Source organism: Aulostomus chinensis, chromosome 10, assembly GCF_037954235.1.
Source record: "Aulostomus chinensis isolate RoL2024-O1b breed Wild chromosome 10, RoL_Achi_v1.0, whole genome shotgun sequence".
Lineage (NCBI taxonomy): Eukaryota > Metazoa > Chordata > Actinopteri > Syngnathiformes > Aulostomidae > Aulostomus > Aulostomus chinensis.
In genome coordinates, this window is record NC_141329.1 from 20,983,257 (window position 1) to 20,991,528 (window position 8,272).

Here is an 8,272-nt window from a genome sequence, read left to right on the forward strand (position 1 = left end):
TTGCAATAACACTCCCTTTCAAGCTGATTTTCACCCACACTTTGTTCCTTCGTATTAGTTTCACTAGAGAGGTTTAGCTTAGTTTTAGAGCAGGGTTATGCTCATTGATTTAATTCCTAACTGAGATAAATTTTGATTGGCTTTTGTTTTGTTGTTCTAATCGGTTCTTTGAGCTGAGTGACACATTTTGCCCTGAGCTTTGTTCTGTTGTCTTTGTTCTGACATTTTAGTCATTCAGCTCAATTAATTTCACAATAACCTTCCCACCCTGGTTGTTTTCAACCACTAGTGGAATGAAAAGAACGTTCAGGATCTGAAAGCTGTCATACAGGCTCACACAGGTTTTTTTCCTGTACCTGAAACCTTGTCACTATTCTCCACCCTGCTCTGCTCAGTCTTTCTACCCTACTTCTTTCCCCTCCATCCCTCTTTCATTTCACCCTCAGATCCTCTCCAGTATCATCACTTTGTGACCAGTGCATCTAACTCTGTTTTATTCTATCTTCTGGGTGTTCTCAACCTCTTGGAGGTCTTTACAGAGAGACTGTCCAAGCAGCAATTCCTCTTAATCTTGCTCCATTAACCACCCCACCCCTCCTTGGTGGGAGGGTTTAATCACTTTAATTGCCAAGAAGTGTGAGACCCCCATCTCATCCTCCATCTCTCATTATCTGTCTCTGGATGTTGCTCTCTCTATCTTTTTCTATTCCCTCTTTCAGTAGTCCTCTCTCTTCCTCCATCTCTCTCTCTCGCTCTCTCTCTCTCTCTCTCTCTCTCTGAGATGACTCAACCCGAGCTTTTTCTTCACCAAGTCTCCCCTCTCACTTTGCACATCTAATCCCTTTAAATGGCCACTTAAGCATTTATTTCATTATTTACCACTATTTCATTACAGTCATCAAAATCCAACGGGATTTAGTGCGCATGTGTGTGTGCATGAGTGTGTGTGTGTGTGTGTTATGAGTGAGTGTTATGACTGAATATTAGTGTGCGCGCTGGTATTTCTTTGCTGTCTGTTTTGATTAGTGGCTCTCCCACTGTCCCTTCCAAATGTTCATAACGAGGTGCTGTTTCAGTTCACTGGGAGGTTAATGAGTAAAAAGAGGAAGATGAGGGCAAATTCGCTGCACGTAGAGAAAGAAATCTCTCATTCTGGCAGGCCACAAAACAAAATGAGGTGGAGAGAGAGAGAGGGAAGACTGGTGTGAAGATGACAGTTGTGTAATATTAGAAATATATGTAGTGACTACCACAAAATGGTCTTCTAGTGAAACTGATCACACTTATTTTAAGTTTGTGCTGAGTTTTGATGGCTCCTCTGGACAATAATGGTAGTGTTTTCAAGAATGGAGACTTAAGGATGTCTGGTGCCTGTAATTTCATATAATACACAGAGCATGCCCCTGGAACATGATAGATAGCCTGGTGTGAAAGGCTAATTTGTCAGGTTTTTGACACCTAGATGCCTGAAATATCTCCCTGGAACGCTTCGGAGATGCTGCAGAGAAAGCAACAGTATTATTTATCTCACTCTAGCCTGTTAGCTTATTTTATCTTGCACACTGTCAGCAGTCTATCAAAACTCCCCAGCAAAAGTTTGATTTTTTTTTCTTCTTTTAAATAGGGCAGATGTATTGATGGATTTACAAGCGCTGATATGGTGGAAAGAGGTGAAAGAGCATGACCTGCTAGAGCACAATGGGTTTGTGTTCCAAGTGAAAGCAGGATGCAATTAGCAATACAATCATTTGTGACTATGTAAAAGAAATGAACATGACAACTCAAAAATGTGGAAGGATGTAGCTAATAATCAGAGTTCATGATAGTAATAATGACACAAACGTAAAAGGTGATTCACTCAAAAGCGGAGATAAAACCTGGTGAGTTTCTTTTGAGTTTCACCAGAAGTGTAATCTAGGAACGTCACCTGGCACTTCTGAGATTTTATTAAAATTTAATTGGAATAAACATATCAAAATAATGTTGACGTGACACCATCATGATGTTTATTTGTAATAAAGATTAATTCTTGCTTTGCTTGGTCTTTTTGCTAGAGGAAACACACACAACTTTTAAAATATTAGTTTTATTAATGGAGTTTGGATTTGATCAGCTACAGTAAATTTGACATGGTAACACTATTACAAAATAATGTTTTCAATCGAAAAAAATTGCCAAGTCAATTTTTCCTTCCCCATAATTAATGGTAAAACATAGCTGACTGATAATTCAATTTGTTGGTTGTGTGTTATCATGAGTTGTTTGGGCTTGTTTCAAGTTGTTTTGCAGTCACATTCCTCACAGGGATGGATGTTACAGACAAATGAACCAGACTTTAATAATGCCAAAGAGACAGAGTACAGATGAATATTCCTCTGGCAGCTCTGGCTGTCTTTTCTCTCTGAGATTAAGCAGCTGAAGCATTCGCAGTTACCGGAGTCAAGGGTGGTGCCTCATTAATAAAGAGGACGGGACTGTTACTCTTTGTGTGGTCATTTTTCTGGACACCTTTCATATCTTTCCCTCTGTTTCTCTTCTCATCACTCACCCTGTTTGTCTGTTGCCTGACCATTAAAATAATTTTTCAACCGAAACATATTTTGTCAGTTTTGAACGCTCATCCCTCGTAGGCTCGAACAGTGATGGGAAAAAGTTTCATCTTTCAAATAACGGCAGCCTTGGTTATGTTGGAGTCAAAGATTTCTCAGGAGTAACCCTCATCATCTGTTAGATCAGTTTCTTCTGTTGCATCACTCAGTGAACATGTGACAGTGTGGAAAGACACAAATTCCAGGAATTCAACACCAGTCGCCCCTCTTAAGTCCATTCTCAGTGCTTGTGATCTGGAGGGTTCATGTTTTCACGTAGTAATTATTTTATACAGAATATTGATAGCAGGATTGGCTTTCAAAATATTTGTGATGTCACAAATGAGCCTCATAGGACTGCATCTTAAAATTAGATTTTTACCAAGAAAATATACACTTAAATCAATTAAAGTAGCCCCTCTTCATCCATCCATCCATCCATCCATCCATCCATTTTCTTGCGCTTATCCTGATTAAGGGTCGCGGGGGGCTGGAGCCTATCCCAGCGGCTTTTGGGTGAGAGGCGGGGTTCACCCTGGACAGGTCACCAGTCCATCACAGGGCCAACACATAGAGACAGACAACCATCCACACTCACAGTCACACCTACAGTCAATTTAGAGTATCAATCAGCCTCGTCCCCTCTTGATGTCTTTGGACTGTGGGAGGAAGCTGGAGTACCAGAGAGAGGAACAGGAACAGGAGAACATGCAGACTCCACACAGAAAGATCCCGTGCCCGAGCCTTCTTGCTGTGAGGCAACAATGGTAACCACTGCACCACCGTGCCGCCAGCCCTTTTTCAGAACAGTCACAATGGCACAGTGCTCCATTACAGCATTCCTCTATCGGCTAGATACGTATCTTTGGGCTGAGCTAGACTATCAACCGCGTTCAGGGTACATGTGGCCTCTAGAATTTTCAAACATCAGATCGTAGCCATACAACTGGGCTTGATGAGGTTGATGTTAGCAGCTTATTCTAATAAACAATGAGCATCATGGAAACCCCAGTAGCAGTGAGGCTGTGAGGGTTTGGCAATCGTCCTGTGCTACTGCTATGCTCTGTCAACCCAGCATCAAACACCCACTACTCCCATGATTGAATGGAGGGGAACTTATAATCAAGTCCAAGTGTCAACCAGCATGGTTTGAGCCTGTTTTGAAGATTAAGTCATCCTATCAGTGAATACAGCATCACTTGCGTAACGGTGGACCATTTGAACATTGCTTTTTGAAGCCCTTTTTTTCACTGCAGTGGACAGCGGCGATATTCAATTTTCTTAATATAAATTTACACAGAGGAGGTTTTACATCGATTTCAGCGTTAGCCAATTTTGGCACATGGAAAAATGTCTAAGCACAGGATCTAATATGGAGGATGCTGTAATTGTAGCTAATGCCATTTCAAAGTCAAGGTCAAGGTTGCTTTTACTGCTCTACAGTAGTGATGTTGCATGTTACTTTCATGTATGAAAGCAGCAGAGCGAGTGCTCTTCTCTGTGGGTCTATTTCTACCATTTCCCCAGTGTCTCCTACACTCATCTGCCTCTGCTCCCAGCAGCCATTTTGACACGTCACACAAGGGTAAATATACGTGTAACTGATGAAAACAGTTCTAGTCTTATTTTTGTCACCGTCTGTCCAGTGAGGACTACAGGCTCCTTTATTTTGAATGCTTGACATGGATTTGGACAGAGTCTTCTTATCCAAACTGTCCATACACTTGGTGCATATTTGTACACATCAATCGGCAAACACGCAGTGCGACCAGCAAGACATGAAGGAAACATTTTTTTAAAAATGGGTCAACTTTTTAATCGGAAGTTGTGTGACAACTGCAACTAAACAGCAGAGAGGAGAATGTAGGGTAACTGAACCAGAGTTGGATGGCAGCAAAGAAAATGTGGAGGTCTTTAGAAGACTCTGCCCCCTAGTGAAGTCGTTGCATAACATCCACGCCATTATAACTGACCCATGGAAGTATGAGGTTAGTGATGGTTACTTAGTTGGAAAGAGACTAATTAATAGCAGAGATAAATAGCCTATAATGGAAAATGTAATGTAATGTATTAGAAACGTGTCTCTACCCTGTAGTAACGTGTCAAAATGGCTTCTGTTCGATCAGACAGAACAGGTAATGTGACAGGGCAATGACAGACTTGAACCAATGTGGAGATCCAATGTTTTCTAGACATCCAGGCTGAAAGGTTTACATTTCTGGCTCTGCTTCTTCATACGCGCCCTTCAACAAATGTATATAGTTTTTATTTATCAGAACCAGACTAAATAGAAAAAGCACACGTGTCAACAATTAGCTGTAGCGAGAGGAATACATTCATCCATCCATCCATCCATTTTCCTCCGTTTATTCCTGTTAAGGGTCGCGAGGGGGCTGGAGCCTATTCCAGTGGCTACGCAGGTACCCCCTGGACAGGTCAGGGCTACATTCGGAGGGGTTTAAAAAAATGAAATTAAAATATTGCCTTTTTCCTGAGGACTTCCTGAAAGATCCATTGTGTTCCTCGGACCACACTTTGTGATCCCCTCCTAGATTTTGTATCTGGTGCCACGGTGATGAAACTGAGATCCCCACAACAAGCTACATTTTTGACATGTAGGTCTCCCAACTCTCAACAGCGCATCACTTTGAGTCCTCCTGACAGCTCGCCATGTAATTAATTTACTGGTACGTTAATCTGACTCCTCTTGAGGAAACCTCTCCCTCCTCTTACTCTCTCTCTCTCTCTCTCTCTCTCTCTCTCTCATTTCCCTTTTGTGTCACCTGTTAATACAGGCAGACGCTGCACTCCAAATACAGAAAATCAAAGCTAGTTTGTCAGCTGTGACACTCGGGCAGGCATCACCGAATCATGCATCCATATTCAAACTCTCCATCTGTGTGTGTTTATGTAAACATGCCTTCATTTGTGGGGGTTGAGAGTGACGCCTGGCATGCGCATGGATGTGTTTGTGTGTCTCACGTTGAGCCTTCTCCATTTTCAATGTACTTAGCATCTCTTTCCTTGTGTTAAATAAATAATTCAAGCTTCCAGTGGAAGCGAGTGGAGCGAGAACATTTGTGGTTTGAAAAAAAAGAGAAAGAAAGAGTCATAAGCCATGACTTTGAGCATGTATTGTTTCTCAGGGCAGGATGGAGTACTAGAGCTTTATTTCCTCTGTGGTTGTGTTTGACCCCCCCCCCCCCCACACACACACACACACACACACCACACACACACACACACACACACACACACACACACACACACACACACACACACACACACACACACACACACACACACACACACACACACACCATATTGCAGCCTGCACGGTCACAAATCAACCCTCATCAGCTGTGTGCAGCCAAGACTGAGATGCTGCCTTTGCATTTTGCCCAAAGTGCTTGGCGCACAAACAGGGTTTCGTGTTAGTCTCCTCTGTAACAATGATAATAGATTACATCTCGCTAAAATATCAATAGGATCCCTCGGGCTGGTTCTCAAAGAAGAAGCACAAGTTTTTGAAATCGGAATTGAATAAATGAAATCTAAAGGAGACACACCAGCTACAGACTGAACGCCGTCTAGCAATGACTATGTTTTAGAAGTCCACAGTGATTTTGTTTCCCCTCCTCAGTGAGAATTGGATTAGCTGTGTTTCCCCTAATGAGCTACTTACCACCTCAGGCTTTCTCTCTCTCTCTCTCTCTCTCTCCTTCATCCTCCCTTATAGGGTTTGCTGAGGTGGATTTTCAAGATGTTGCTGCCACAGCGCTCCTAAAGGAAAAAAACAAGCTCATTTAAAATATCAAGCTTTTATTTGCCTCCAGCTGTTTTCTTCGCATCAGGAGTGTAATTTAACAGTAACGCGTGTGTGAATGGGCCTTCATGTGTGTGCCTGGCGTGCCATTGCAAGGTGGTCCTTGGCTTTTCAGCTGGAAGTTGACTCAATCCCTTGTTAGCTCATTATTCTCAAATCGGCTTGTAGAAAATGAGTGGCAGGTTAGGAGGTAAGAGCCTTATTCTCACCTAGTGACACATGCTGTTTCTGTAGTTGTGAAGACTCTTGACTTAATGAACTCCCTAGACACTTACCCTGACCTTAACCTTAACAGCTAAGCCCCGAACCACAAAAAATAACCTTAACGTCACGAAATGTTCCCAAATCTCAACATTTACTTGCACCTTAAAAACAAAGTCCCACTCTAAGCCCCAAACCCTCAATGTTTACCTTCATACACAGGCTGCAGATCCCAAGACTTACCCTAACCACAGCATCACTGATAAAAAAAACAAACCTGAACCCTAACCTTATCTATCAATACCAAGCCCTGATCAAAGCCCTGAACCCTCAACACTTTCCTTAAACTTCAAAGCTGTGGACCCCAACACGTCCCCAACCATAACCTTTACAACTAGGCTCCGAACTCCAACATTACTTGGACCCTAAGTATGGACACAAAGCCCCAATCTCAAACCACCTCAAACCACCCTTAACCTTCACAAACAGGCCATGGTCTCCAACACTTACATTACCCTTAACCTTCACAACTAAGCTACAGACCAAACACTTACCTAACCCTTCACTGTTAAGCCCTGGACCCCAACACTTACCTAAGCTTAATCTTTAAACCTAAGCTTTGAAAACCAACATTTAAACTTACCTTCAGAAATATATCTCAACCCATGACCTATAACTTTAACCTTCCTAACTAAACCCTGAACGCTAACACTTACCCTAACCTTAACAGTCCCAACTAAAACCTGAATGCCCATTGCTTAACCTAACAAAAAAAGCCTCAAATCCCAACCCGTGTCCTTTCCTTAACATTACAGTTTAAGCCTCAAAGGAGCCACAGTTCCTTAACAATCTCTTTCTGAAAGTTTTCCCCCATAGTGAGCCACAGTTGTACGGAGGAACCATATCTGTACCAGAGGACTGCACCCAAACTTGTGTAACTCATGGAATGGAACGCCAACATAACTCATCATAATTCATAAATGGTGCTTATGAAAGGTTGAAACATTTCTGTGAGACATACCAAGAGCATGTGAGGGCAGAAAGGGCTGGTCCAGATATATTCCTATTTTCATCTCTAATCGTGATGAGCCTAACAGCCACTCTTTTCAAATGTTGCGTGCCAAGAAAATATTATGATCAGGACGAGGAATTAATGCTGATGAAAGCTTACATGTAGGCAACACTGCTACAGCCATATTGGTCCAACAAGAACAATATCACTCTGACCCTATGCAATGCCATCAGTGCCCTCATCTCATCGCTCTCACCAAATCAGACATGCCATCTCCTTCATTGTCCTTTATGTCCCACGTGTCATAGTAAAGGACGTTAGTAATACACCAAATAGAGACGAAGATGGGAGGAGAAACATGGAGATGGGGAAGTGAGAGAAGGGAAGAGTGTGATAAGGGAGGATGGGCTCAGGCTAGGCAAAGTGTATTGATCCCTGCTTCATGATGGACTATGGAGCTGTTTGTCACTCTGAGAGCCAAAGACAAATGGAGCATCAAATAGTCAGCTTTGTAGCTGTGCTGACCTGCTAGAAAGATCCAAACAATGACAACAAAAACTCAAAACAGCTGAAATGTTAAAGCGTTTCTGGGGGAAGGGGATTCTGGCTAAGAGCGGAGTGTCTCATTAAATACTCAGCGTAAGC